General features: G+C 46.1%; 1 long non-coding RNA gene across 1 annotated transcript; it reads right to left on the reverse strand.

Annotated features, from left to right (window-relative positions):
• Window positions 1-7,392: 7,392 nt before the first annotated feature.
• LOC116075255 lies at window positions 7,393-13,033 on the reverse strand. The gene is made up of 2 exons (XR_004112490.1): window positions 12,403-13,033; window positions 7,393-8,265 (listed from the first exon to the last, which is right to left on the reverse strand). It is a non-coding gene; the product is annotated as an uncharacterized LOC116075255 (long non-coding RNA).
• Between the last annotated feature and the right edge of the window lie 1,380 nt (window positions 13,034-14,413).

Here is a 14,413-nt window from a genome sequence, read left to right on the forward strand (position 1 = left end):
CCACGACTATGATTCCCTTCCAATTTCATATGTTCTCATAAAGTTTTTATTTAGCCTACAGAGCCCACTTACTGTTGTAGTATGTACATGGTGTTCGGCGCCTACCAGAGCATGGGTAGCCTCCAGGGCCCACGTCCCCGAAGAAAACTGACTCCCTACTCCAAAGACTTTTTGAAACCATAATTTCACATTGATAAGACAGATTTAGATGGGAAAATCATTTTTATAAGCTTTCTTCCAGCTGTGCTTTTCTCCTGTTTTGTGGTTGCTTTGCCAGCATGAGGTGCTGGTCTCTTCAAATTGTCTGCTTCCTGGGCTTTGCTAGCCGTTCTGAAGAGGATGTTGTGCCTTCTTCTGGATGCCACCTCCCTCTCTATACACATCAACATGTTTGCCTTCTGTCTCCTCTCTCCAAGTGAAAATGAAGATGTTTGCTCACCTTCTCTTCGATAACGACAGCCCAGCAATGCCACGGGGGGCGGGGGAGGTGGTCCTCATGGAGGTCATTTCCTTAACAACGGCCATCATGGAAGGATGCGTCAGATCCAGTGCGGGCAAGCATCCACAGCTCTGATGACTTGTCTTTGGGTAGGGATGAGGAGTCTTGGGTTCTAACTCAGTTATGACAGTGACTCATGGGTTGCTCCTAGGGCAAGTTATTGACCTCTGAATCTGGCTGTTTATCCCTATAAAAATAACACGGAGCCTCTCTCTTCCTCCTGTTATGTTTTTATAAGGCACGGCCTGTGGGGTCAGATTCCACCCAGTTTGAGATGTTTCTTTTAAGTGTCTCACATTCCTTAAATTCTCCGTAAAATTTCTTCTGTGTGCCTATGTGGTCATTGGTGTGAAGAATCAGTTGATTTGAGAGCACTGGGACTGGCTCTGGGATTCCCCAGCTCCTCGGGTGGTAGTCTCCATTGGAGATAAGACAGGAGTCTCCTCAGGAGGTGGTGTCATTTCATCTTTGGGTTAGCAAAATGAAAGGAGTCAGGAATGTTCCCTTCAGTCGGTGAATGAGATTCCCTGTGTTATTGAGAACAATCAAGTAACTGCATTAGTCCAACATTATTGGGCACAGCAGCGATTTAAGAGTTGAACGTTTGCCCTCGAGCAATTCAGTTGAGGCTGTTGAGGCCAAAACAACAAATAGGAGAAGTCTGGAGACAGAAGAGAACTTCTCAAAGACATAATACTGACAAGACCATACCATGATTGCCCTTATTCTTTAATGTATGAGATGTATAGTGCAGGATCATGAGGTGCAGAAACAGACTAATAAAACACATGAGACTGGGTTTTAGGATGAGTGTAATCAGTACCAGGAATAAGTTCTGTCTTTGTTGCTTTCTTTTGCTGTGAAAAAAAATATTGACAAAAACCAAGTTAAGGAGAACAGGGGTCATTTGGCTTCCATTCCTCAGTCACATTCCATTATTGATGTTAGAGCAGAAACCTGCAGGCAGGAACCGAATGGGGCATGGAGAAATGCTGTTACTGGCTTGCTCATCATGGTTTTCTCAGCCTTCTGCCTTACACAACTCAAGATCATCTGCCTAGGATTTGTGCCGCCCATAGTGGACCAGACCTGACATCAACCATTCATCAAGAAAAATCCTCCAAGGACTTGCCTATAGGCCCATCTAATGGAGGCACTTTGTCAGTTGAGGTCCCCCTCCATCCTCAAAGATTCTAGCTTGTGTAAAGTTGATGAAGAGCTAGCCAACAGCAGCTCTCAGAAGACATTCATAACACGCTGGACAATGATTCTTTAAAACCCATCCAAAGCTCAGTCCAGGACAGTGAAAACAACAAACAACAGACAGCCTGGACATTGTCAAAGGTAATAAACTCCATGCTGTAAAGGACACTGTCCCCAGACTGGAGAAAAGACTGAAACACATGGGCCAATCATGCTTGTGAGAAAGAACTTAGATCCAGAACACACGGAGACTTACAGTGTAGTATTAAGGACACACCCTCCAACTCTCTTATGTTGCTGGTATAAATGGAACAGCTACCTTAAACTGACCAATTTAAGCAATACAAGTGCTCAAGTATGAACCAGCAACTTCCAAAAAACAAGAGAAATGAAAATATGTATCGCCTTGGAAGCTATACACTTATTCGTGTGGCTTTACTCATAACCATTAAAATTTGAATCAGATAAATGTCCTTCAATTGGTGAATAGTTGAACTCTGGGACATTTATAGTGCAGAACAGGAATGAACCAATCAGTGGTAGAGGAATGGTTGTTCCGTGCTTCCATGTAAGTGAACATTAAATATACCATGCTAGAGAAAAAAATCAGGTGCCAAAGACTATACACCGTGATATGCTCTTAGCATTAGTAACGTTCAAGTCAATTGGTAAAAGGGCAGAATTATTGGACCGAGGTAGGGGTGGGGTGAGGTGGGAGAGAGACAGAGAGTAACAGAGAAACAGAAACGGACAGACACATACACACAGTGACAGGGAGACAGAGAAACAGAGACAGACAGACACATACACAGAGAGACAGGAAGACAGAGACAGAGAAACAGATAGACAGAAACACATAAACAGAGAGTCAGAGATGGAGAGAAACAGAGAGAGACACATACACACAGAATCAGAGAGACAGAGACAGAAAAACAGAAACAGACAGAGACAGTCACAGAGAGACAGACAGAGAGACACACAAACATAGAAACAGACAGAGACAGACAAACACATACATACACAGAGAGACAAAGAAACACATAGACACAGAAAGATAGAGACAGACACAGACAGACAGGACACATACACACAGAATCAGGAACAGAGAGAAACAGAGACAGACAGACAGAGAGATACATACACACGAGACAGGAAGACAGAGACAGAGACAGACAGAAATAGAGAAAAACAGACAGAGAGACAGAAAGCGAGGGACACACATAGAGAAAGGCTTTATTTTATAGTGTATGAGTATTTTGGCCTGCATATATGTATGTGCACTGTGTGAATGCCTGGTACCTGCAAAGGTCAGAAGAGGGTGTTGGGCCTATGGAGCTGGAGTTACAGGTGGTTCTGATCTGCCATGTGGTGCTAGGAACTGAACCCAGGTCCTCTGCAAGATCAAGTGCTTTTAATCACAGAGCTCTCTCTCCAGCCTGAGATCCTTTTTTTGTTATAAGCGCCCATCCTTTCTCTTTTGTGGTTGTTCTTTGCTTTAAGGGAGGAGTGGCTCAATTTGACTGACAGCTTGAAAGGATGTATTCCCTTCTGGTGGGGAAGGCAAGGCAGTGGCTGTGGTCTCAGGCGCACGTGGCTGCTTGCTCACATCTGAGTGGATGTAGAAGCAAAGAAGGGAGAATCTTTTTTGTTTATTATTTTATTTACATTTCAAATGTTATCCCCCCTTCCTAGTTTCTCCTCCACAAGCCCCCTATCCTGTCTTTCCTCCCCCTGCCTTTATGAGGGTACTCACCCACCCACCCACCCACTCCTGCCTCAGTGGCCTACTTGGGTCATCAAGCCTCTACTGGACCAAGCTGCTCTACTCCCAGTGATGCCAGACAAGGCAATCCTCTGCTACATATGCATCTGGAGCCATGGGTATCCCTGTGTACTCCTTGGTTGGTGGTTTAGTCCCTGGGAGCTTTGGGAGGGTCTGGTTAGTTGATATTGTTGTTCTTCCTATGAGACTGCAAACCCCTTCAGCTCCTACAGTCCTTGCCCTAACTTCCCCATTGAGGTCTCCACGCTCAGTTCAATGTTTGACTGTGTACATCCACATCTGTATTGGTCAGGCTCTGGCAGAGCCTCTCAGGAGACAGCTGTATTAGGCTCCTGTCAGCAAGCGCTTCTTGGCATCTGCAATAGTGTCTGGGTTTGGTGTCTGTAAGTAGGATGGATCCCCAGGTGGGGCAGTCTCTGGATGGCCTTTCCTTCAGTCTCGTCTCCACTTTTTGTTCCTATATTTCCTTTAGACAGGAGCAATTCTGGAACAAAATTTTGGAGATGGGTGGGTGGACCCATCCCTCAATGGGGTGTGGGGGACATGCCTAACCTCTGGATATGGTCTCAACAGATTCTCCCTCCCCTTTGTGGAGAGAAGCTTATGCCGTATCTTGACGGTGGCAGTTCTTGCATGATGAATGTGTCAAAATGTATTGAAGGAACTAACTCGTATGGATACCACTAAGTTAGTTATGCCCCTGAGTTTAAAGAGGGCGGGGTGCAATTTCTCTGACTTGGTTGTTAATATGTAAGACGCAGTAGTGCGGCTGTTGCTGATGTCATCGTCATTTAAATGTTCGATGCCAACTTTGCTTACAATTGCCATGCTCCACTATTTTGAGGGCTATGTTAAGCAAGTACTCTACTACTGAATTTCAGTCCCCTACATGTGGGGCTAGAGGAGACATGGTTCTCACTACACTGGCCAGCCTGGACGTCACCCCCCACCTCCCACCCCCTTTTCCTCTTGCGTGCTGGAATTATCAGTTTGCTCCCCTGCGCCTGCTTGGTTTTCTTTCAGTTTTTAAAGAATAAATAAATAGGCTACCAATTATGACATTTAACAACCTTCTTTTCAAGTTTCACGTCATTTCCTGTGCTGGTTAAGACTGTCAAGCCAACACGGAACTGGACCTATGAAATCTGCGTACTCTTTTCATTCCTAAACAGCCAGTCAGCTATTTACCTAAGGAAACCCACTGGAGAGGTTTAGTTTGGTCTGCAGTGTCAGGCTCCAGTCTATGGATGCTGAGCTGAATTCTGGAGCCTGAGCTGAGGTCCAGCACCACAGCGAGAAACCTGGCAGTTGGGAAGGGAACAACAGAGAACTGTCAAGCTCTCCCTTCAAGAACACGCCCGCCCCCAATGACCTACTTCCGCTTGCATTTAGACCCCACCTCCTAACGACCTTGGCCACTTCCGGATGGCAGCATCAGAGTTAACGAAGCTTTCAGCAGTTGAGCCTTTGAGAGCAGCTTGAAGAGAGAGCTGCTGCATGGTAGTTGGTCGCATCTATAATTCTAGGATCTAGGAGGCTGAAGCAGACAGATGCTGAGAGCTCAAGGTGTAGCCTGGGCTACAGAGTGAAGTCAAGGCTAGCTTGTTCTCTACTGTGGGAACCCCTTCTCCCTCTCCCTTTCTCTCTCCCTCTCCCTCTCCTCCTCCCTCTCCGTCTCCCTCCCCTCCCCATCTTCTTGCCCCCCCCACACGCATGCACGCACGCGTGCGCGCGCACACACATAATGCAATTTCAAAACTATATGTGACTTTTAATATGTCTGTTAGAGAAACCTTTTATCAAATGAAGAAGGTGTCTTGGTGTTCTTATTCTCAAGATTTATTTCTTCTTATGTAAGTGAATATTGACATTCTTTACTGACTGATTTACCTGCCTCTCCTGGAATCCTATCAGTCCTAATCTCTAAGTAAAGTGATTGGTCTTTTTTGTGTGACTGTGTCCTCACAGCCTAGCCCCGATCTGATTTAAATACCATATTTGTCTCAAGTCCTGTTTATCTTTGGAGAGAAGATGACACTCCAAAATATTCCACTGGGTTCTAGAAGGTTCAGAAGAATCCTTCCTTCTTACAATTTTGAAGTGCTTATTTCACAAATTAACCTTAGCCCACGTATTTGTCTACTACTCAATCAAAGCTTTACTTGGCTTCTCTGCCTCCAGATTGATCTTGTATGTAGTAATATTTTGGACTGAGTCATTAATTCATTCCTTTTGCAGGAGTTAAAAGTACACATAATTGTTTCCGGCCTTCCTCAGCCACATGGCTGGTTCACATTTTAATACCTTTCTCTGCTTATTGAGAAGGTCGTAGATGGGTCCAATCTAAGAAAGGGAAGATTCGTTTATCAAAGTTTTGGATGTGGGTAAGCGAAAACAAAAAAAGACTCTAGGTAACACCTAGAATCTTCTAACAGGAAGTTTCCATGGGTGACATAGGTGGCCAGCTCCAAGTGTGGCTTAGTAAGCTCTTGAAAATTCTATTCTCAGGGGAGAGTGGGGCGGGGCGGGGCTGGGTGGACAGGGAAAGGATGCTGTATTTAATGAATAAAAGCAGATTCAGTCTCCAGCAGAACAATTGGTGCCCTGGTGACCATGGATACATCATCTAACCTCTCTATTTTTGGTTTTATTGTCTCTGAAATAGAGATGGAAGTAGGTGGATGTGAGTGCTGAGCACACAATAGATTCTCAAAAAACAAAACAAAAGAAAACCCCGAAAAACATGTTGACTGCCATTTCAGTAGTGGTTGCTTAGGTATAACCTGACGTAATAAATAGGTTCCTTCATGAGAGGGCACTTAGAGGAGTTTTACTGGGTTTTTGTTTGGTTTTAAATTTCTATCATGCGGGGAAAATATGCAATTTTTAAAACGTAGGGACGAAGGTAAGGACAAAGGGAGCCATGACTCACGCCTTGCCATTTACATGCCTTGTTTATTATTTCATGTTCTGTGGTACTTCAGACAGTTATATAACACCCCCTCTTCTGGAGACTATCCGGGTGACATCCAGAGAGTGAGGAGGGTAAGTTTCATATGAGATGCAAGGTAGGGTAGGGAGAAGAGTTGATTCATCCCACTAGTAGCACAGTAGAAAGCAGTCCCAAGGGCTGCTGGGAAATGGCTCTCTCCATTGGAACTGAACTTGCGGTACATGTATTTGAGCTTCTCTCTGCCCAGCTTTTTGTCACACCCTCGGTTCAATTCCGTGTTTCACCCCCACGTATACTGACTTCCAAGACTCATCCGCCTTTGAAGTCAAGTTTGGATGTCCTTATAGAGGCACGAACAACCTTCCCAATTCTTCTCCTCAATAATTTTCCCTCTCTTCCACTCAGGACCTCTTAGGGACCATTTTCATATGTATTGTAGGACCATCCCATCTCCTAACCTCTGTAAAGGGCTTTCCTCTCCTCTCTACTCCTCTCTACCTCTCCCTTCCCCTCTCCTTCCCCTCTCCTCCCTTCACATTCCCTCTTCTTTTCTTTTCTCTGCTTACATTCCTTTCTTCCCCCTCCCTCCCTCCTTCCCTTCCTCCCTTCCTTTCTCCCTCCCTCCCTTCCTTTCTCCCTCCTCCCTCTCTCCTCCCTCCTTCCCTCCTCCTTCCTTCCCTCCTCCCTCCTTCCCTCTTTCCTCCTTCTTTTCTACCTTTCTTCTTTCCTTTTTTTTTTTTTTTTGGCCATCATGTAAAATGGAAACCAGGGTTTTCCACAAACCAAAAAAGGTTTCTCCCCCAGGGACACTGTGGTATGCATGTTGGGTGTGTCCAGCTGTGGTTCCACGTCCTTTGCTTTCTCCCTCTCGGGGTGTCCAAAGGATCTTAGTGTTACAGGGGTGGGGAGATGGAGGCCTTTAACAGTCTTCAATGAAACAGCTCTCTTAGGCCATTTTAGCTTGGGCACATACCTTTATTTTGGGTATATAATGGACCTTGGAGAGGTCCTTGGAGGTATATATGGATGGACCTTGGAGAGTGGGAAGGAGTTCTCCTTAGGGTGAAGTTTCATTGGCTAGAGTTTAAAAGTACCTGGAATACCTCATTTGTACCGCGAGGTCTTTTAGGAATCCCAGGTACTTGCCAGGTGGGTTCTTGGTGGCAGAGGAAGTTGAACTTGTAAGTTTGCCAAGGACTACTAGGCCTTCTCCTGGTAGAGGGTGTGGGGGGAGGGTGTGAGGGGTCAGACTCCCCAGACAAGGTCAGAGACAGTCAAGGGCATCTTCCATTTTGCCTGGACCTCAGAGGAGACTGCGACCTTCAGTTGCAGGGTTTCCCCATGGGACACATCTCCAGCTGGGGAAGAGGGATTTCTTCATCTTGCTTGGTCTCCCTCCTCCTCCTCCTCCTCCACATCAACAAGCCGCAGAAAATCTTACTGTCTTCAACATTTTGCAGAAGACCCATCATTAGATTTATTCACTTAGAAGTCAAAGAGAAACATGAGTGGAAGAGGGAGAGACAAATGCCAGCTTGCCTATAAGAAGGAAGGGCGGCGACTCGCTGACCCTGTTTGGGAGTGGACAGGCCATACTAGTGTTGGTAACTCAGGACAGCTGAGGCTATGTTTGGATGCCAACACTGTCCCTTTAACACATCCATTAGCACCTGAATAAAAACAAACAACTCTGGTGTCAATGTGAATCACCTGCGTGATGAGCCTTCCACTTGGCAGCTCCCTGCTTTGGCATCTGATTTGAAAGATGCCCAGCCTTTAGGTGGTCCGTTTGTCGTCTTCTTCTTCTTCGCTGAGTCACAGACACAGCTTGGAGAAAAGAAAAAAAGTTCAATTTGGACATGCTTTAAGGAACAGGCTATTTACTTGGCAAAGCAGCATGTCCCACGTGGGAAATTATATACTGAGAGAAGTACCAGACTACGAAGAAAGAATTAAAAATGATTTTCAGATCCTCTAAGGTTGGGACCAGCAGCAGGGGTGGGGAGATAGGCTTATTCCCCATATTCCACACATGCTCGCTTGACGGTCACAGGAAGCTGGCATTCTAGGGGTCTGAGGCGGTGTACCCATAGTCATCCCGGGTCTGCCACGATTCCACTGCACCAACCCACTGTCCTTTTCCTCTATGAAGATTCTCCACCCTCATCATGTGTTCACTATCCCTTTAGCATCCCCAATTTTTTTCTCTTTTGCCTCTGTTAACTTGCGGCTTAGCCCTCCCAGCTCGCCTTTTGGGACCAATACAGTTTCTTATAAAAACAAACAAACAAACAAACAAACATCCCTAAGACTGTCTTTTGCTTTGAATTGACCCACTCTCCTTTCTTTCCGGGCTGATCTGGTTCTTAAAGACCACATTCTGTAACCTCCAGCATCACCACGTTCACCCCACCCCCACCCCTGCCACCTGAGCTTCTGGCCTTTCCTGAGGACGCATGCTCCAAGAATGACAAAGGGTCCAACCCTCGGCTCCTGAACTATACACTACCAGAGAAGTCACACTCATTCTAAGACTACTTATGACCCATCATTTTTCCAAACTATGGCTGATTCGAGGCCAGCCTCATTTGTGGGGGACCCCAGAACACATTCGCTCTCGCTAATGTTCATGGCTATCCCGGCAGATGGAATAAGTTAGTTTTAGTTCATACGGGGTAAATGTTTCATTTCCAGAGAATAATTTTATTCGTGCCAACTTTAAAATAATGGTACATTGTCTTTATGAAGACTTCCCCCAGCCCCCAAGTAACATAAATCGCTTTCTTGTCAGTTCATTTAGCCGCACATAAAGCTTTCTGAAATAGACAGCACCCCATCTTTCTTAAAAACATTTGAACGTTTGTACAAGGAGGTGAGGGGAGCGGAAAGAGGTCTTTTTTTTTTTTTTTTTTAAAGTCTGGATGTAACAAGTGAAACCAGAAAAAAACAAGGCCGCCATGACTTCCTGGGTCTACTGAACCGTGTCTAACTTCAGATCTTGTAGGCATGTTGCCTCCTGGAGCTAGGCAATAAGCAGCCTGTTTGGGTAGGTGTGGTCATGTGACTCCTCCTAGGCCTGTCCACAAGTGAAGCAGAAGCCAGGGCTAGGAAGGAAGGGAGAGACAGAGGGCACTTGCTTTCGTCTTGACCCTGGTTCATATTCCGCTCTTTAACAGAATATAGAGGTTGTGTAGGTCGGGAATAGTGGAAGTTTACTGGAGCTGGAGACTGGGGAACCGGTTCACGGGGTAAGGACCTCTGCATCTGGCAAGGGCCTTTTTGCTTTGTCATAATTCTGTGGAAGGAGTTTCAGAGAGACGTCACTGAAGAGGGAAGACCGACCCTGAATGCGCGGTGGCGGAGGAACTAGACGGGTGAACGGGAGAAACTGAGCCTTGAGTCAGCATTCATCCCTCCCTCCCTCCTGACTTCGGGTGCAGCTGACCAGTCAGTCCACGCTCCTGTTGCTTTGCCTCTGTAGCCCTGATGGGCTACACTTCTACCTGTCAGCAGAAACCGAGCCTTCCTCCCTGAAGTGGCTTGTGCTGGATATTTTGTTACAATGACAAGAAAAGTAACCAGCGCACATCCCCTTCTCCCATTCATTTTTGCTTAAGACACAGGAAAAGGAGAGTTTATCAAGTTCAACCCCCTAGCGTCTTAACAAGAGTCTCATTCCAATAGGGGAGTCAGAGCCAAGATTGCTTAAGTGGTTGGGATTTTAGGCCCATCTGGTTACTGTGGCTGTATCCAAAAGTAGAGGACATAAACTAAAGGAAGGTAAAAGTAAAATAAAGGAAAAAAAAATACAACAGAAGACACATCTCTAAAACACCGGGACATCCATACGCTGTGGTCTTTGCTCCTCACACATTTGGCAGAAGTTGAAAAACAAAGCAAAACAAACAAACAGAAAAAACAAACCCCACCCACTGTCTCAAGAGGCCTCCATCAGGAATGTACAAGGCAAAATGCTTTAGTTGTAGACATGAAATTGCTGGAAGAGTCGGAAATGGGTGAGCCGGTCAGGAAACACCCACTTCCTGTGAACGCTCCCATGGTTCCTCTGCTCTGGCCAGCTCCGACTGCACAAAATTTGCAGCCAGCAGAACCCTCCACCGAAGCAGCCCCTTTGGCTCTTCCAGCTCCCTGTCAGCTGCTACCACAGCTTCACTTGCCCATTAGGGACCCATTCTGGTAGGAGTTGTTCAAACAGACCAGGGAGAAAGGACTTAGGAAAATGTGAAGTTCGGCAGGAATGGGGAGGCAGATTAAGATGAACATAAAGTCTGTGGATGTCGGGCACAAAGAAGAACTTGGAGTTGATTTTCCTGTGATGCAGTGGCTTCAATGAAACAGATACGGAGGGTGATCAATGTCTTTCGGCACCATGGCATAAAAACATTGCTAACCACCTCCACTCCGATGATAGACCTCCCCTGATGGTTGGTGTAAGAAGGTGAATTAGTATGCAGAGTCCATTAACCACAGCCACCAATTCCAGCGTAAATCAGACTGGTCTCCTGATTTTAAAACGAGAGAAAGCAATTTGTGACAAGAAGCCATGATGAGATGCCTGTCTTCCGGTGAGAGGGGAAGTATGTTTTCTCTAGCCGGCCCACACAGAATCCAATATTTACTATGATCGCTGAGAAGACAGAAAGGTGCTCAGAGATGACTCTTGCTTCACAGCTTAGCCAATCCTTCAAATGAGTCACTCTAAGCCTGGAGGAACAGCCTATGGAAACGAGGCTGGGGAAAGGGATCTTAGGTTCCACTGAGTCATGGGGAGAGGGGAGGTGGGGGGAGGGGAGGAGTGGGGAGTGCGACAAGATGTAAATGCTGGCAAAAGTTTCCGGACTGTTTTCAAGCAGGGGGAACTCAGCTTAAGGGCTGCTGACCTGGAGACCAGCTTGTATGTTATAACAACCTTCGACTCCAGAAACCAGCAAGCAGTACCACATTGAAGCAGAATTGGCTATGGTGGGTGGCAGAAGTCTGAGACACCAAGAGTTCCAAGATTAAGAACCATGGGAAAGTCTTAGGTCATGAGGTCAGGAGGCAGAAGGGAGCCACGGTTGGGTCTGTCAGGCAGGAGACTCAGCCATTCACACCAGCCCAGCCGGTCACTCACTGGTGCCTTCCGTTGGCTGCACCCACCCAAGCAGACGCTCTGCCACATAGAAACCCTGGAAAGGCAGCCTGCAGGAGACACCACCCGCAACCCCAGTAGAAGAGCAGGGCAGGAGGAGGGTAAGGAATTGACCAGAGGACATGCAGACCCAGGCCTGGCCCAGAGAACATGCTGGGATCATTTTCTACCTTCACCGCAATGACCTCACCTCACCCGGGGCCAGACCGTGACAAATCACTTGCAAGCCGCAAAAGCTGGCTGGTGGGGACTCCAGGGTGAATCTCTGCCTCATGTTTTCGATGGCCATTTAACTCCACATCATCTCAACTCCTTTTTCAGCTGGTACCTTCCTTTTCCTTCCCATAAGAGACTATACCACCCACAGTCTGACATCCTTACTGTCTTTTCAAAGACGCTTTTGGGACTGGCCGCTCTTGATCCCTGTGGACAGGCCTCAGTATCTAACCGGCTTCATGCATAGACAGTGAAATTCTGTCTAGCTTTGAGTTTTAGATTTTTATCTATAGCCACCACGGGCCAAGACCAACTTGATAAAGTACTAAAGTTCCAAGCCCCCTAAGCTGGTGCCTTCAGCTTCTCCGTGATTAACAAATGCCAGCCCACTTGAAGAGAGCCACCCTTGATCTCTGCGGGGGTTGTTCCTATCACTCCTCGAAGATAGGAAAATCCACAGATACTCACATCCTTTATAGAAAGCTGTGCGGTATTTACACAGAACCTACACATTCTTCCCCATCCCTTAAGTCACTTCTAGATTACTTTAGTGCTCGATAACATCTAAACACTATGTAGATAGTTGTTACACTTACTGTTCGTGGGATAATGACGAATAAAAGCTGTCTTCTAAGATGCAGTTTTATTCCAAATGTTCTTGATCTGAGGCTGACCACATTCAACACAGCGTGATGGACTCTAACCCTGAGTGATGACCCAGGGTCATCCTGCTAGATTTAAGCTTATGAATGTAACAGTTCCGAGGCCCAGGCATCCTCTTCCATCTACAAGGAGGACAGAGGCAGGACTGTCCTGTGGACTAAAGGAGATGGCCTTTGTCAGGGGCCTTTATCATGATGTCTGGCACATGAGCATCGCTTAACAGACACACAACTACAGCTGTAGCAGTGTGGCCTCTTCTAGTTGCAAATGACTGAAGCCCAGGATATCTTTACTCAGCTGGGCAGCTTGGAGCTGAGATATCTGGATCTAGGGTAGATCTATAGTCCTTACTTCATTTCCCTCTAGATCATCCAGGTCTGTATCCCTATGATGGGTTCCATTGTTCTGGACCAGTCCTTGCAGCATGACAAGGTGTTAAGGCATCCTCCTAACTTAGCAATGGGATCCCTGGAGATTTCCTAGATTGGTTCCTTTGGTCTGGCTGGATCACACTCCCAACTTCAAATTAGTCACTCTGACTCTGGAGTGGAGCAGTGCCCTAGTTGGCCAGGTCTGAGCTATGAATCCATTGTATAAGGGAGTGGCGAGGCTTCCGATAGGCATGACGTCATAGTAATCAGACACAGGAATGGATGCTGGGAAGTTCTAAACAAGCTGTATCTGCTCCAGGGGTGATGGCAGCCACTGACATCACTGTCTAGGGCTGTCACCAATACTTCTGTCATCTCCTCCACTCTAAGCTGAACAATAAGTACAGGTTGGCTCTTCTGGGAAAAAACACCTGCTTAAACGTGTGCGGGACACTGAATTCAATTCCCAATATGCCCAAATTGAAATAAGAACCATGATGGGTTATTCTAGTAAACAGCTAGGCAGCCAGGGAGATAAGTGGGAAAAATCATTGAAAGCTATAATCGGGGAGAAAGATACCCTGAAGAGAAGGAAATCATATGGAAAGATGTTGGGGGAAAAATTAAAAATGAACCACCAAGTTCCTGTGCTCCATCCAGCTACTGTCTGCCCGTCAGCTCTCTGGTGGGGCCGGAGCTCCCAAGTTACCTTCTTCTCTGCCACGCCAGCCCCACATCATGACTGTCCATCTTGCGGTCAGTTGCCACAACACCCAGCAACCCGGTAGACACAAAACTCTAGAAGCTTATAATTAACAAGCCAGATTTAGATATCAATAAATTCTCAATTCACAAGATGCCCACACAATAATTTCAGGGCCCATTGATAATGTTACAAGCTGCCCACCTAGATTAGACAAATTATGCCAATTATTCTATCCCTTAGGATCTCATGTCCACCTGTGGCTATTGAAAGCCACACTGGTTCAGAATTTTCTTTCTGTGCCTCCTGTCTTGCTTTTTCTCTTCCTCCTCCATCTCTTACTGTCCCTGCAACTTCTAGCTCCGCCCCCTTTTCCCTGTCCAATCACAGGCCTCCTGCTGCACTAATATTTTAATGTAATTGGACAGGGAAAAATCCTTTGACAGAAAGAGGAATTAGTAACAAAGCCAAGATAAAGGAGAGTAAATCCACAAGTGGAACAACATCTTACTAGATGGGCTGTGCATTTTTCAGAGTCAAGTCCTTCACAAACAGCAATACAGAGCATGTCTTAGTTGCTGAATTACACATACCTCAAGGTAATTGTTAAAAGATTAATGGGCCTTAGGTAGTATGCTTATTGTACCCTACTATCTTTCAGCATGGGTCCTTGTAGCAAACAAAATTCCCCACGTAAGAAGAGCCTTCCCACAATGCCATCTTCCTGTAAGTGTCCTTAAAAATTCATCTTCTACCTGATGAATTCCTAACATGCTAATTATTTTCTTCCTGTGTTCTAGGTTGATAGAGTCTACGGTGCGAATATCATAAGAGGGAGTTCAGGGGGGCATCTCCTGCCTTGAGACATTG

Source organism: Mastomys coucha, unplaced genomic scaffold, assembly GCF_008632895.1.
Source record: "Mastomys coucha isolate ucsf_1 unplaced genomic scaffold, UCSF_Mcou_1 pScaffold3, whole genome shotgun sequence".
NCBI classification, from domain to species: Eukaryota; Metazoa; Chordata; class Mammalia; order Rodentia; family Muridae; genus Mastomys; species Mastomys coucha.